This window comes from Rutidosis leptorrhynchoides, chromosome 8, assembly GCF_046630445.1.
Source record: "Rutidosis leptorrhynchoides isolate AG116_Rl617_1_P2 chromosome 8, CSIRO_AGI_Rlap_v1, whole genome shotgun sequence".
In the NCBI taxonomy this organism is placed as follows: domain Eukaryota; kingdom Viridiplantae; phylum Streptophyta; class Magnoliopsida; order Asterales; family Asteraceae; genus Rutidosis; species Rutidosis leptorrhynchoides.
Genome location: NC_092340.1, coordinates 338,559,025 through 338,576,366, shown reverse-complemented (window position 1 = coordinate 338,576,366; position 17,342 = coordinate 338,559,025).

Below are 17,342 nucleotides of genomic sequence, written 5' to 3'. Positions count from 1 at the left end.
ACAAGTGTCGTTCTTTTGTCCAAACCTCAATTATGGTACAAAGCCCAATTACCCAAATTTATATATTTTTAGCCCAACATCATGATTACTTCGGATTAGATAAGCATAATAATAACTTAGCTACGAGACATTAAATTAAAAAGGTTGAACATAACTTACAATGATTAAAAATAGCGTAGCGTTACACGGACAGAATTTCGACTTACACCCTTACAACATTTGCTAACATACCCTTATTATTAGGATTTAAAATTAAAATTAAAATTAAAATTAAAATATAAATATATATATATATATATATATATATATATATATATATATATATATATATATATATATATATATATACGTTTACGTAGGATGGAAAGAAAAAAATGTGTAAAATTCGGCCGAATGCTCGGCCTTTTATAGGCCCACGTTTACTGTTCAGACCTCTGCGAGTGCGGAGGTTTTTGCCTTTATAGGCTCCGCGAGAGCGGAGCAGTGGTTTCCAGCTCACACAAGTTTGGATCCTAGTCTGCCGACGGTTTTAATATATAAATATAATATATATATAATTTATATAATTAATTATATATTATATTATATTTATATACATAGTTAACTTGTAATTTTTAGTTCGTTGCGTCGAGCGTTGAGAGTTGACTCTGGTCCCAGTTCCGGATTTTTGAACGTCCTTGCGTACAATTTAATATCTTGTACTTTGCGTTTTGAATCTTGTACTCTTGTAATTCTGAGACGTTTCTTATCAATAATTGGAACCTCTTTGATTGTATTTTGTACTTTTGAGCTTTTTGGTCGTTTGCGTCTTCAATTCGTCGAATCTATCTTTTGTCTTCACCTTTTATTATTTAACCGAATATCACTTGTAAATAGGACAATTGCAACTAAAAGCTTGTCTTTCTTGAAGAATAATGCTATGAAATATATGTTCGTTTTTAGCATTATCAAATATTCCCACACTTGAGCGTTGCTTGTCCTCAAGCAATATAGTCTTGAAATATACTAGAATCACTTCTTTATTCTTCACACTTTGTACATCAGTGATTTCTATACGGCGGTATAAACAATGGTAGTAACGATGTGGTTTACCGTCTCACATGACTATAAAAATTTAGATCCTTTAAGGAAATTGGATCTTTATGAAAACATTTGATCTTTTGAAAATTAAATCTAGCTTTTATCCTAGATAAGTTTTCCTGAATAACCCTTCACCGGTGTTTGCAAATTCTTTTTGTGGGTTTGGTGGGTTTCAGATTTGAAAACTTTAGCTCAAAACTTGTGGTTTTGTGTCACCCACTTGCTAACCTTGTATTGGGAAAGCAACACATCCAGTTTACTTGCTCCGTATATTACCTTTCGGTAAACTACCGTCCGGTTGTAAAGGAAAGTGTTGAACAAGCAACTGTTAAGGCAATGTCCCCTGACATGCTTTTAATTATGGTCTATAACGTATCGGACGCAATTACTATCCTTTGTAGGAGCAATAGTAAAGCTCACCCTTATAATTTTTCGGTCTGGCACAAGGTCCTGTCTTTGACCATGCTATGCAACCACCGTTCTTACGGTTGACACCCGATTTGGTTCAGTTGACCTAATGAATTCCAGGTGAATTCCTAGGATTTTACGTTCAATGGTAATGAACGCATTGAAAATGGGTTTTTAGAAAAAAAATCGGTTTTAATTTTTGATCAAAATATTTTTTCGTTCAAGCTTGAGTTTAGATATCATCGAATTCCATGAGTTTGTAATTCTCAATCTTTAAAGTCAATCTCAAGGATTGAGTAATATCAGGCTTAAATGCTGATTTTTAATCTTTAAGGAGATTATCCTTTCCGGAGGTCTGATTCATTAGTCTTATCAAGCTAATTTGCACGGCGCCCTCCCCATTTTACGAGACAGATCATCTCATGGTTAGGATAAGTCTGACCACTTGGCGACCCTGTTTGATGCTGAGGTCCATGGATTTCCTGCTGATTTTAGTGATGACTTTTCTAGGTTTTTCGTCAACCTACAGCTGGTCTGGACGACAACTTCTTGACCTAAATCAAGAAGCACGTTTCTTTTTCAGAAGACTTTACTTCCTTTTAATGATAGAATTAATTCATCGTGTAGATCCATCTTTTTTACAGTAAATCGGGTAAAACTTTTTAGTTTAGTCCAAAGCAAAAGTATCTTCAATTATTTGTTACAAAAATATGTGATATATGTTTTGAAATACTTGGTAAAAATTTCCCACACTTGGCTTTTATTTTCTTTTCTTTGCCTTTTTATTTTCCTCTATTCCATTCTTAAATGAATTCTAACATTTTGGGTTGTTTCTCAATTTATGTCCTTTCCGAGGGAACGACAATTTCGGTATTAACACCTAGTTTTCATCGTTCATAAATATGTATAAACATGATTTTAAATTCATTTAGTTGAAAATTTTGAAAAATTTTACTAGAATTGGATAGTCAGTATATAAGACTAGGGCTGTTCTTTGTTATCAGAGAGCACTAGATTCTAATACAACTACTACGTTACTAGTATTTTTAATGGTAACCAAGTGTTTAAATAATTTTTTTTTTTAAATCCGAAAGAATTTAACCCCTTCCCACACTTAAGATCTTGCAATGCCCTCATTTGCAAGAAATCAGTAACAATTTAAATTATTGAGGGTGATTAGCGTAGAAAATTGATTAAATTTTACCAAAGTTTCCAAACATATTGTTGTTTGTGTTGAATGATAAATGGTGCACATCATTTGTTCATTCCGTCTTGTTGTTATTTCACATATATTTTGCATCTTGTCGTCAAAATTAGTTGCTTTTGCTGAACTTAATGCCAGTCTTTGAAAATGCGTTGTTTTACCCTGTTGTGTACATAAGATAAACTGCAAACATATATACATATTTTTGAAGTTTGGTATATTACCCCACATTCAAAAATTATTAAAATCTAATAATAAAAGTTAGAAAATTATAAAAACTATTACAATATCAACATAAGTGTTGAATGTAGTAACATTACAAAAATAAAATAAATAAAACTAAATAAACTAGGGTTGATACTGATACCAGTAGGGGTTCCATGCATAACCGTATGTGTTATAAAATGCTTCAGCTGGGTTATAAGTAGGATACAGTGGTTGGATCTCTATAGACCAGGGAGGAAATACGGGCTTTGGAGTAGGAATATAATTTCTACCTATATGTTGGCAATGAGCTATGATGTGGTTTTGATGAACTTGCCAATCTTCAAATGCTCGATATCTAGCATTTTCATATTCTTGTGAAGCTATAAACCTTTGCATTTCTGTCATTTCATTTCCCCCTCCCACATTACCTGGCTGTTGATTTCTCTCAACCTGTGGATGTATTTCATTATATGGTACTGCGGCGTTATTTCGACTCTTCAAAACCTTAGCACCATGATATACATTTAAACCAATTGTATCGTGGGGTTCTGGTTCTTCGATTAATAATTTCCCCCGACTTATATCCACATCGAGATACTCAGCAATTAATGTAATAAATATACCACTTCCTAACCATAGCCGATAAATAATAACCCACACAATAAGGTATACTTACAGCGCTTTGTGGGTCTCGAATACACATGTGGTAAAATAAATCTTGCTCATTTACCTTTTCCTTATTTTTACCTCGCTGTGTAATCGAGTTCGCTAGAAACCTATAGATTACTCTTAATTCAGCTCTATCAATATCAAGATAAGAGTAATTTCGCCCTTTAAATCGGCGATGGCTAGTCATCCTACTCCATACGTCATTCGTATCAAAATTCTCATCCACCCTCCTACCATAAACTATTAACCTCTCGCAATCATAAGATGCTAGCTCCTCGGGCGTATATATATCTAAAGCCCGAGCCATGTCTAGTAAAGACATATGGCGCATCTCCCCTCCTAATAAAAATCTAATAAAACTACGATCGGTTAAAGTATCTACCCGATCATTTATTTCAATAGTACACAATAACTCTATACACCATTCTCTATACACAGGTCTACGCATGTTGAATAAACGTATCCAATCACTAAAAATAGAATTACCATACCTTTGAGCAAGTAATTCCCTAATTGGCTTGGCCAATTCCACTACCTCTAATGGTGCCCAATCTATAACTCTGGGTACCTCAACATTATTAGGCACAAGGTTGTGAAGGTTCTTTTGATATTTTGGATAGTCTATCCAATATCTATCAAATCTCAAATTCGGATGTAAATCTGCCACATGAATGTTTGAATATGAAACAATTGGGTGAGGCATATCTTGTCGGTAATGGCTATTAATTTCCTGTTGATTTGCATCTTCCGGAGGAGCATTGCGAGCCTGGGATGAAGATTCACCCCTTTCAGTCTGCAAAATATATCAAACACAATTTTTGTGCATCCAAATATGCATTAATTTTAGCAAGATAACAACTTAAAACAATCACAATAACATGTTAAATCAAAATTAAACTTATACACATTTTCACAAAATTTTTTATTTTTTTTACAATTATATACTTTTCCAAATAAGCACATATGAAAATGTAGACAAAGTTCATAAGCATTTAACTCAAATAACATGTCAAAATAGTCATTACTAACAATTAAACAAGTTTCAAATGGCAATTATATCAAATTAATTAAGTTCATGAATTTTGCACCAAAAAAGTCCACTTTAATCTCCAAAAATCATGTTTAGGATCAATGTTTGGATCATTTAACTACCTAAACATGTTATACTACTCAATTTAGCAATAATTCATGACAAAAATCGGACATAACCTGTTTATATCAGAAATCCCCAAATTGATCAAGAACACAAACCCTAGATTGTTCAAAAATTGAAGTTCAAAGCTTCTAATCATGTTAAATAGCATCAATCTAGGTTATACAAGCATAATACACAAACAATTGAAGCATTATTACACTAAAAAGCATCAAAATAGAATTATGTATGAAATTGTTCAAGAACACTAAAATTCGGATTTAATGGTGTTTAGGTGTAGAAATTTACCGATTTCCTTGAGTAATTCCTTGATAATAGTCTCCTCATTGCGATTTTATGAAAGATTTGATGAAAAATGGCGAATTTGTGATGAATTTTCGTGGGTTTTTCGGGTAAAAATGTGTGTGTGTGTGTGTGTGTATTGAAACTGGTCTGTTCGACCAGATAACCATCTGGGTTTTGTGACCTCCGCGAGTGCGGTGGTGGGCCAGTTTAAATCAACGCGAGTCGCGGTGGTGTTTTTTTTTTAAATAAAAATCTTATAACTTTATAAAACATAAAATTAATTCAAAAATTAAAATTTTGTTTCTTTTTAGGATGAGGGCGTTTCGGATCGATGTCCTAGTCCGTCCCTCGACAAAATTTTGAAATTTGTCATTTTTAAGCGCGGTTTTAAAAGCAAATATTTTTGGGTTTTTTAATGTTTTTGGCATACTTTAATTCAATAAGATTAAAAATAATGATAATAAAAGTTCTCGTCCCTCCCTCGGGTAAAGCAATTTCGGTTCAATGACCTAGTCTTCAACTCACGACGAATTTTAAAAATCATATTTTTAACTTAACGAAATAAAGTAAATTTTCGTTTTTAAATTTACACCAAACTTAATTAAAAATTCATATTATAAATTCACACCAAACTTAAATTTAAAATGCATAAAATTAAAAATTCATATTAATAAAATTTTACATCAAACTTATATTATATTTATGTTTTTATACATACAAACTTATATTAAAAATATTAATTTTTCAAATATTTACAATTTTAAAGAAGTTTACAATATTAATTTAATATTTATATATCAATTTTAAAAACATGGTAAAAATAAAATTAAAAATCTTTTTGGCTTTTATCCCACTTTAATCAATCAAATATTATCAAAAATATGCGCCCCTCTTTTCGGTAAAGTAATTTCGGTTCCATGACCTAATTTAACTCATGACGAATTTTTGAAATATTTTGGTTTGATTAATTAAAGATATTTATACCTTAAGAATAAACGGTAAATTTCGTAGTGATGTAATAAATTTTTGAATGATATCAATAATTTCGGTCGCAAGACCTAATTTTATCGAATACCAATTTAATACTTTATAGCGAATAAATTATCGTTTATTATCAAAAGGTTAAAAATAAAAATAAAAAATGAAAACTGTACAAACTTACCAGTGAGGTATTTTCTTAGTGATATGCTCTAGCCCACTCATAAGATAGTTGGACTAATTGGTTTTCCATAGCTACATAGGCGTAACCTCGAGCATTTAATGTTTTTTCTTCTAAACATATGAACGGTCCATCTCTGCATAAAGTAACAAATTCGGTGTTTGAATAGGTTTGATTATTTGAACATTTACCTTCGTGTGACCATTTTCCGCATTCGTGACATCTTTCAAGGTGTCGTGCTCTTCTTTTCGCTGCAGATTTTGATTTTCCTTTACCAAATTGTAACTTATTATTTTCGCATCTGGATTCTTTTCTTACTCTGTCCAATTTTTCTCTGATTACTGATACCAGTTCACTTGGAAGTGTGTCATTATTACGTTTAGTAATCAAAGCGTGTAGCATTAGACCATGGTTTAGTTCACAGGAAGTCTTCATTTTGTAAAAACCTAAAAAAATAAAAATTCAGAATGGGGGGAGAAGACTAGTTCTTTAGGGTCTGCTAGGGAAAGACCATTCGGGTTCCATTTTCGAGAACTACACGAAAACAGAAAATCTAACTCTAACAAAAATACATATTATCCTTTAAAGACTTGATTCTCCCCACACTTAGTTAGCTGTGGTATCGAAATTGTGATTAACTTATTTGTCAACTTCCATTGGACTATCTATGTAATGTTTAACTCTGTGACCATTAACTTCAAATTCAATCCCATTTGAATTTATTAATTCTACTGTTCCGTATGAGAAAACTCTTTTGACTATGAATGGTCCGGACCATCTTGATTTCAATTTTTCAGGAAATAGCTTGAATCGTGAATTAAAAAGAAGAACTTTATCTCCTTCTTTAAATTCTTTTATCATGCCATTTCTTCGTTCTTTCCTTATAGATTAACGAATTTTCGTATGCTTCTTGTCTTAATTCTTCTAATTCGTTTAGTTGACTTAACCGTAGACGTTTGGCTTCATGTAAATCAAGATTACATGTCTTCAAAGCCCAAAATGCTTTGTGTTCAATTTCTACTGGAAGATGACATGCTTTTCCGTAAGCGAGTTTGAAAGGTGTGGTTCAAATTGGAGTTTTGTAGGCTGTTCTAAAAGCCCAGAGTGCATCCTCCAATTTAATGGACCATTCCTTCGGATTTGATCCTACGGTTTTCTCTAGAATACGTTTTAAAGCTCGGTTGGTATTTTCAACTTGTCCACTTGTTTGTGGATGATAAGTAGTGGAGATTTTATGAGTTACTCCATATCTTTTAAGAACTTTCTCAAGTTGATTATTACAAAAATGAGTTCCCCGATCACTTATTAAAGCTTTCAGTGTTCCAAACCTTGCAAAAAGATGTTTTAAAAAATTGACTACAACTCGTGGATCGTTATTTGGGAGAGCTTGTGCTTCCGCCCATTTAGATACATAATCAATGGCTACGAGAATGTAGAGATTATTATGAGATTTTGGAAATGGACCCATAAAGCCAATACCCCAAATGTCAAATACTTCACATACTTGAATGACATTTTGTGGCATTTCATCACGTTGACTTATTTTTCCGGCCCTTTGACAAGCATCACAGAATTTGCAAAGAAGGTGTGCATCTTTGTAAATTGTAGGCCAATAGAATCCAGCATTGTAAACTTTTTTCTTGTTGTTAGTTGAGGCCCATAATGCCCTCCTGTTGGTCCTGTGTGACAATGGTTTAAGATTTTACTAGCTTCATCTCCGAATACACATCGGCGTATTATTCCATCGGGACAACTTTTAAACAAATGTGGATCTTCCCAGAAATAGTGTTTTATATCACTAAAGAATTTCTTTCGTTTTTGGTACGATAATCTCTTTTCAAGGAATCCACATACTAAGTAGTTTGCATAGTCTGCAAACCATGGTATTTCATTATAATCTATCTTCAATAGATATTCATCAGGAAAGTTGTCTTGTATGGCCGATTCATTTAGAACTTCTAATTCAGGATTTTCAAGACGAGAAAGATGATCAGCGGCGAGATTTTCTGCTCCTCTTTTATCTCGGATTTCAATATCGAACTCTTGTAAGAGTAAGATCCAACGGATTAATCTTGGTTTAGCATCTTGTTTCTAAAATAGGTATCTAAGAGCAGAATGGTCGGTATAGACCACCGTTTTAGCTAGAACGAGATATGATCGAAATTTGTCAAAAGCAAAGACAATAGCAAGGAGTTCTTTTTCAGTAGTTGTGTAATTTGTTTGTGCTCCTTGTAATGTCTTACTAGCATAATATATAGGTTGAAATCGTTTTTCAATCCTTTGTCCTAAAACGGCTCCCATTGCAAAATCACTTGCATCGCACATTAGTTCAAATGGTAGATTCCAATTTGGTGTTATCATGATCGGCGCATTAGTGAGTTTCTCTTTAAGAATATTAAAATATTTGATACATTCATATGAAAAGATGAATGGAGCATCTTTTTCTAGGAGTTTATTCATAGGAGTGGCAATTTTAGAAAAATCTTTTATGAAACGTCGGTAAAAACCGGCATGCCCTAGAAAACTCCTAACTCCTCTAACATTGGTGGGATGTGGAAGTTTAGCAATTACATCTACTTTAGCTCTATCCACTTCAATTCCTTCTTTTGAGATTTTATGACCAAGAACGATGCCTTCTTTAACCATGAAATGGCATTTCTCCCAATTAAGTACTAGATTTGATTGTTCGCATCTAATAAGCATTCGTTCATGATTAGCTAGACATGTTTCAAAAGTATCACCGAAGACTGAAAAGTCATCCATGAAAACTTCCATGCATTCTTCTATCATGTCGTGAAAAATCGCCATCATGCACCTTTGAAAGGTTGCAGGGGCGTTACAAAGTCCAAATGGCATGCGTTTGTAAGCAAAAGTACCATAAGGGTACATGAATGTGGTTTTATCTTGGTCCTCGGGTGCTATTGGAATTTGAAAATATCCGGAAAATCCATCAAGAAAACAATAGTAACTGTTTCCGGCTAATCTTTCTAACATTTGATCAATGAAAGGTAAGGGAAAGTGATCTTTTCACGTGGCGTCATTTAATTTTCTATAATCAATACATACACGCCATCCTGTTACAGTCCTAGTAGGAATAAGCTCATTTTTTCATTTGTAATGACAGTCATGCCACCCTTCTTAGGCACGCATTGAACTGGGCTTACCCATGGACTATCAGAAATTGGATAAATTAAACCTGCATCAAGCAGTTTAATAATTTCTTTTTTAACTACATCTTGCATATTAGGATTTAGTCTTCGTTGGCGTTGCACATACGTTTTATGACCTTCTTCCATAAGGATTTTATGTGTGCAATACGAAGGACTTATTCCTTTAATATCATGAATTTTCCATGCAATGGCTGGTTTGTGAGCTTTTAACACAGAAATGAGTTGAGATTTTTCATTTTCAGTAAGAGAAGATGATATTATTACAGGTAATTCAGATTCACCATGTAAATAAGCGTATTCCAAATGGTTTGGAAGTGGCTTTAACTCTAATGTCGGTGGTTCTTCTATCGATGATTTATATCGATATCTGTCTTCTTCTTTTAGCATTTGAATTTCTTCTGTTGTTGGTTCATATCCATTAGCAATTAGTGTAGCTAACATTTCAATTTCATCAATTGGTTCAGTACCTTCTCCTAAAGAACATTCTCCTGTTCCTTGTAATTTTGGAAATTCTTCTAACAATTCTGCATGTGAATCTATAGTTTGAATATAATAACATGTATCATCTACAGATTGCGGTTGTTGCATTGCTCTATCAACTGAAAAGGTAACACTCTCATCCTCTATACTTAGGGTCAGTTTCTTACCGAACACGTCTATCATTGATTTAGCCGTGTTTAAGAATGGTCTTCCTAATATGAGAGGAACTTGAGAATCTTCTTCCATGTCCAGAACAACAAAATCTACTGGAAATACTAAAGTACCAACTTTAACTAGCATGTTCTCCATTATCCCTCTAGGATATTTTATTGATCTATCAGCTAGTTGTATACTTATTCTTGTTGGTTTCAATTCTCCAAGGTCTAGTTTAGCGTATAGTGAATACGGCATTAGATTTATACTAGCACCTAAGTCTGCCAATGCTTCTATTGAACTAAGACTACCCAGAAAACATGGAATTGTGAAACTTCCTGGATCGGATAGTTTTTCTGGTATCTTATTCAACAGCACTGCTGAACAATTAGCATTCATAGTAACAGCCGAGAGTTCTTCTATTTTCTTTCTATTTGTGATCAGATCTTTCAAGAATTTAGCATATCTAGGCATTCCTGAAATCACATCAATGAAAGGAAGATTGACATTTATTTGTTTAAGCATATCCAAGAATTTGGATTGCTCGGCTTCAAGTTTCTCTTTTCTCATTTTACTCGGGTAAGGAAGTGGTGGTTGGTATGGTTTAACATAAGGTTTTGCCTTAACTGTGTTATCTTCATTAACCTTTTCAACTACCGGTTCTTTTTCCTTATCTTGTTCAGGTTGTGGTTCTTGTGGAGTAGGAATAGCTTCATCAGAAGTTACAGGTATTTCAGGTGGTTTAAGTGTAATACCACTTCTTGTGGTAATGGCTTTAGCTGTTTCATTCCGGGGGTTAGCATTTGTATCACTGGGTAAACTTCCCGGTTTTCTTTCACCTATTAACCTTGCTAGGTTACTTACTTCTTGTTCCAAATTTTGAATAGAAGCTTGTTGATTTCTAAATGCTTGAGCATTTTGTTCATTGGTTTGTTTCTGAGATGTGAAAAACTGCGTTTGAGATTCAACTAGCTTCGTCATCATATCTTCTAAATTCGGCTTTTTATCATCGGTTTGTGGTGGTTTGTTTTGAAAATTAGGTCTTTGCTGGTTGTAAGTATTGTTGGATACTTGTTGTTTACTAGGACCTTATTGGTTGTTGTATGGAACATTTCGGTTATAATTCTGGTTTTGATTGTAAATTGGTCTTGGCGATTGATAATTATTCTGATAATTATTTCCAGGCCTTTAGTTTATGTATGAAATATTCTCTCTTTGTTCCATTGTTAGTTCAATACTGAGACAATCTTTTGTCAAATGTGGTCCTCCACACTGCTCACAACTAATTTGTATTGAGTGAATATCCTTAGTCATCTTTTCCATTCATCTCTCGACAGCATCTATCTTTGCGGAAATAGAATCTAAGTCATGGCTAGAATCGGCTCTAGCTGCTTTAGATGATCTAACGATATCTTTTTCTAGGTGCCACTCATGTGAGTGGGAAGCAGTGTTATCAATAATTTTGTAAGCATCAGTTTCTGTTTTCTTCATAATAGAACCACCAGCTGCTATATCTATGTCTTTTTTTGTAGTGATGTCGCATCCTTGGTAGAATATTTGTACTATTTGACAAGTGTATAAACCATGTTGCGGACATCCTCTTAATAACTTTCCAAATCTTGTCCACGCCTCATATAGAGTTTCATTTGGTTTCTGTGTGAACGTAACAATTTCTCCTTGAAGTCTTACGGCTTTAGATGCTGGAAAGAATTGTTTAAGAAATTTTTCAACTAAAACGTCCCATGTATCAATCGCCCCTTCAGGTAACGATTCTAACCAATCTTTGGCTTCTCCCTTTAAAGTCCAGGGAAATAACATGAGATATATCTGTTCATCCTCCACTTCTCTTATTTTAAATAGTGTGCAGATCCTATTAAAGGTACGAAGATGTTCATTTGGATCTTCCTTCGGCGCACCACTAAATTGGCATTGATTAGTCACCATGTGTAGAATTTGTCCTTTGATTTCATAATCTGGCGCATTAATGTCTGGATGAGTAATTGCGTGACCTTGGCCAGTGCGTTTAGCTCTCATTCGGTCTTCCATACTTAAAGGTTCCAGATTTTCCATAAATGAATTTGTTGAATCTGAATCACTAGAGGATTCTGATTTAATGGTTCCTTCCTCAACAATCTCTGTTTGAATGATTGGTGGTTCCGGAGGAAAAATTAATGGTTCAGGATCTATGAATCGTCCCTGAATATTCTCCGAATTCTCAATTGTGAGGTCGGGTTCAAAAAATGGACTATCGGAAATTTGAATTGGAGTACTTGGTCGACTGGATGACGATTCTAAAGGAAAATCAACGGCGACAATATTAGCTAGATGTCTTGATCGAGTTACAGGTGGTGAACGTACAAAAGGTGGTGAACGTCTTGCTCGGTGCATTCACTGAATATCCTATAAGTTTTTACAAGGAAAGAAAAATTATATAAGTTATCTAATTAATAGACTTTTCTGATTTTGCCCACGTTTCGAATAGCCAAAAGATGCAGCAGAGTGGCAGGATTCGTTTGGTCTCAATATAATTGAGTACTGTTTGGCTCCAATAACCCGGTCCACGTACAAATCCAACTATTACTACGAACTAGAAAATTTTGATGTCTATCAATTTAACCACTTAAAATAAATTTTCGTAATTTAAAGAAATTTAGATAAGAAATAGAATAAAAATCTATGTCCTAAAACTAGAATGTCGAGAAATAAGAAAGAAAAAGAGTGACTTGTAAAACTTTAAAACACTCGACTAACCCAACCTTATTATTATCACTAACTTAAAATTAAAATTGCAAATTGAGATTACTAATTGGAGTGATAATTGATACATAGGTAAAAGGCGTCGAAAAATAAAAATAAGAAAGTAGCGCGTTAAAACTTAAAAAGGAACTAAAAACTAAAAAATTAAAAGTTGCATCTAAAAATATTAAAGCTTAAAAGAAATACTATATCCCAAATGGCAATATCTTAAAAAGGTACCAAAACTTAAAAAAGGCGTCGCAAAATTCTAAAGCACCTAAATCTTAGTCTAAAGAGAAAGCACTTAAGGGATTTTACGGCAAAACCTAAAAATCTAGAAGTAAAAAAATAAGCTACGGAAAAATACTAGAACTTAAAACTAAAAATGAGCGAAAAATACAAAAATTACGCTAAAAACGAATAAAAAGGGACAAAATATAAAAATAAACTAAAAGTTGTAAAAAGTACAATTTTTATAAAAATATTATTTTTATATTATTTATTTTATAAAACTATTAATTTTATAAACTAATTAAACTTAAAATACAAATTAAATAAATAAAACTAAATTAATTAATTATTTAAAATACTAACCCTAATTAGGGTTTTAATTAAATAATAATAATAATAATAATTACACCGTAATTAATGCAGAATAGGGTTTCTGTTCGTGTCAGGGTGGCTCCGCGAGTCGCGTTGCCACGTACCAAAAAAACTCCGTGAGTCGTGGGGTTTGAAAATTCAAATGAGGTACAGGTATAAATTCGATAGTTTCAGTTTTTTTTATATATTTTTTTCTTTTCTGTTTTTAATTTAATTAAAATATTTATATAAATTAAATAAAAACTTATGTTTTAAAAACTAAAATAAAAATAAAAATACTTTATAATTTTATAAAAATCTTAAAAATAGATTTATATATATATATATATTTTTTTGGTTTTTAATTTTTTATATATTTTTTTTAATATTTAAAAAGTATATATTTTACAAAAACTAATTAAAACTTAAAAAAAAAAATTTATGTGTGTGGCGTTTCGCTTCGGCGTTCCCCGGCAGCGGCGCCAAAAATACTTGATGTTCTGCGAGGTGTATATGAAATAGCATTATATTTTACTAGGAAAAACTATTAAATATGATACAATTTTACACAAGATATTTATTTATTTATAGAATGGATATACATAAACCTTGCTACAACACTTATAGGCAGTGTACCTAATCGTACAGTAGTGTAGTTTTTAGTAAGTCCTGTTCGTCCACAGGGAATCTTTTAAACAAAGTTTAACGCTATATTAGTTTTAATTTATAAAAATACAAATATATATATAAGTAATATTATTATTATAAAGGGGGGTTTTTACCGTTTAATGACCGGTTTGTCGATTTTTAAAACTTTAGTCGCAGTTAAAACCTAATGTAAAATATTAAATAAATAAAAGACTTAATTTAAAGCGTAAAGTAAATAACGATAATGAAATTGCGATAAATAAAAGTGCGATAAAATAAAATTGCGATAATTAAAAATTCGATAATTAAAAGTGCAATTAAATACAATAACAATAAATAAAAGTACGATAATTAGAAGTGCAATTAAATATAAAATAAAGGAAATTAAATATGAAATAAAATAATTATGCTTATTTAAACTTCCGTAATCATGATGTTTGACGTGTTGATTTTAGTTTTATGCCCATGGGTTAATTGTCCTTTGTCCTGAATTATTTAATATGTCCGTCTGGTTTTTGTCTATAACAGTCCATCAGTAATAAATATAAAGTGCGAATTTCCTCGTCAAATTATCCTTATACCCGAAGTTAAATATTCCAACTAATTGGGGACTTAAACTGTAACAAGGTTTTATTACTTTGTTTAATAATTACACCAGGTTATCGACTGCGTGTAACCCAAGGTTTAATACTTTGTTATCAATTATGCAAAGTGTCCTTGTACATAATTTCACCCCTGTTTTAATAATTCTAGTGACTATTAATCCATTCCCGTGTCCGGTTAAATGAACGATTATTCGTACATATAAATTCCCCGCCCATCGTGTCCGATCGAGTGTATATGGTTATTTATAGGGACGTCCAATTGTAAATCTTTATATTAAAATTAACAAACTATCATTTAGTTAAACAAATATAAAGCCCATTAATAGCCCATAGTCTAATTTCCACAAGTGTCGTTCTTTTGTCCAAACCCCAATTATGGTACAAAGCCCAATTACCCAAATTTATATATTTTTAGCCCAACATCATGATTACTTCGGATTAGATAAGCATAATAATAACTTAGCTACGAGACATTAAATTAAAAAGGTTGAACATAACTTACGATGATTAAAAATAGCGTAGCGTTACACGGACAGAATTTCGACTTACACCCTTACAACATTTGCTAACATACCCTTATTATTAGGATTTAAAATTAAAATTAAAATTAAAATATAAATATATATATATATATATATATATATATATATATATACGTTTACGTAGGATGGAAAGAAAAAGATGTGTAAAATTCGGCCGAATGCTCGGCCTTTTATAGGCCCACGTTTACTGTTCAGACCTCCGCGAGTGCGGTGGTTTTTGCCTTTATAGGCTCCGCGAGTGCGGAGCAGTGGTTTCCAGCTCACACAAGTTTGGATCCTAGTCTGTCGACGGTTTTAATATATAAATATAATATATATATATAATTTAAATAATTAATTATATATTATATTATATTTATATACATAGTTAACTTGTAATTTTTAGTCCGTTGCGTCGAGCGTTGAGAGTTGACTCTGGTCCCGGTTCCGGATTTTCGAACGTCCTTGCGTACAATTTAATATCTTGTACTTTGCGTTTTGAATCTTGTACTCTTGTAATTTTGAGACGTTTCTTATCAATAATTGGAACCTCTTTGATTGTATTTTGTACTTTTGTGCTTTTTGGCCGTTTGCGTCTTCAATTCGTCGAATCTATCTTTTGTCTTCACCTTTTATTATTTAACCGAATATCACTTGTAAATAGGACAATTGCAACTAAAAGCTTGTCTTTCTTGAAGAATAATGCTATGAAATATATGTTCGTTTTTAGCATTATCAAAAGGTCCAACATATCGTGGACTGAGTTTGCTTCGTTTACCGAAATGGACGACACCTTTCCAAGGGGATACTTTCAACATGACTTTATCTCCAACTTGGTATTCTATGTCCTTTCGCTTCTTATCGGCATAGCTCTTTTATCTGCTGCGGGCAGTTTCTAATCGTTGCTTAATCTGGACGATCTTTTTGGTAGTTTCATGAATGATTTCAGGACCAGTTAAATGTCTGTCCTCGAGTTCATCCCAACACAAAGGGGATCTACATTTCCGGCCATATAAAGCTTCAAAAGGTACAGCTTTAATGCTAGAGTGATAACTGTTGTTGTAAGAAAATTCAACTAAAGGTAGATGTCTATCCCAACCTTTGCCGAAATCGATTACACAAGTACGTAGCATATCTTCCAAGGTTTGAATAGTTCGTTCACTTTGACCATCAGTTTGCGGATGATAGGCTGTACTCATGTCGAGTTGAGTTCCAAGAGCAGATTGTAAAGTTTTCCAGAATCAAGAAATGAATCGACCGTCGTGATCAGAAATAATCGAGATAGGAACCCCATGGCGCGAGACAATTTCTTTAATGTAAAGCTGTGATAATTTCTCCATCTTGTCAGTTTCCTTGATCGGTATAAAATGTGCAGATTTAGTAAGACGATCAACTATGACCCAAATAGTATCGTTACCGTTTAAAGTCTTAGGCAACTTAGTAACGAAATCCATAGTGATACATTCCCACTTCCACTACGGGATATCGGGTTGTGTCAACAGACCAGAAGGCTTTTGATGTTCAGCCTTGACTTTCAGACAAGTGAGACACTTACTAACATACGTAGCAATGTCAGCTTTCATGTTAGGCTACCAGTAAAATTCCTTCACATCATGATACATCTTACTGGAACCGGGATGAATAGAGTACCTAGTCTTATGAGCTTCATCCAAGACTAGTTCACGGAGATTACCGAAGCGAGGAACCCAAATTCTGTTACCAAAGTACCGTGTACCATTGGCTTTCAATTGGAGTTGGTTCTCGAAACCGATAGGACCTTCACCTTCGATAAGTGTTGGTTTGATAGCTTCAAGTTGAGCTTCACAGATTCTTGATATAAGATTTGATTTGATTTTCAGGTTTAAAGCGCGAACATGTCTAACATTGTCTTTTCGACTAAGGGCATCGGCAACTACATTCGCCTTGCCAGGATGATATCGAAGTTCACAGTCGTAGTCATTTAATAACTCAATCCAACGCCTTTGCCTCATGTTTAATTAATTTTGGTCAAAGATATGCTGAAGACTTTTATGATCGGTATACACCGTGATTCTAACTCAATAGAGGTAATGTCTCCACATCTTTAATGCAAATACCACGGCACCTAACTCAAGGTCATGTGTGGTATAGTTATTCTCATGTTTCTTCAACTGTCTAGATGCATAGGCAATAACCTTTTCACGTTGCATTAAAACACAACCAATGCCTTGCTTTGAGGCATCGCAGTAAATAACAAAGTCGTCAGTACCTTCAGGTAAAGAGAGAATCGGGGCTGTGGTTAA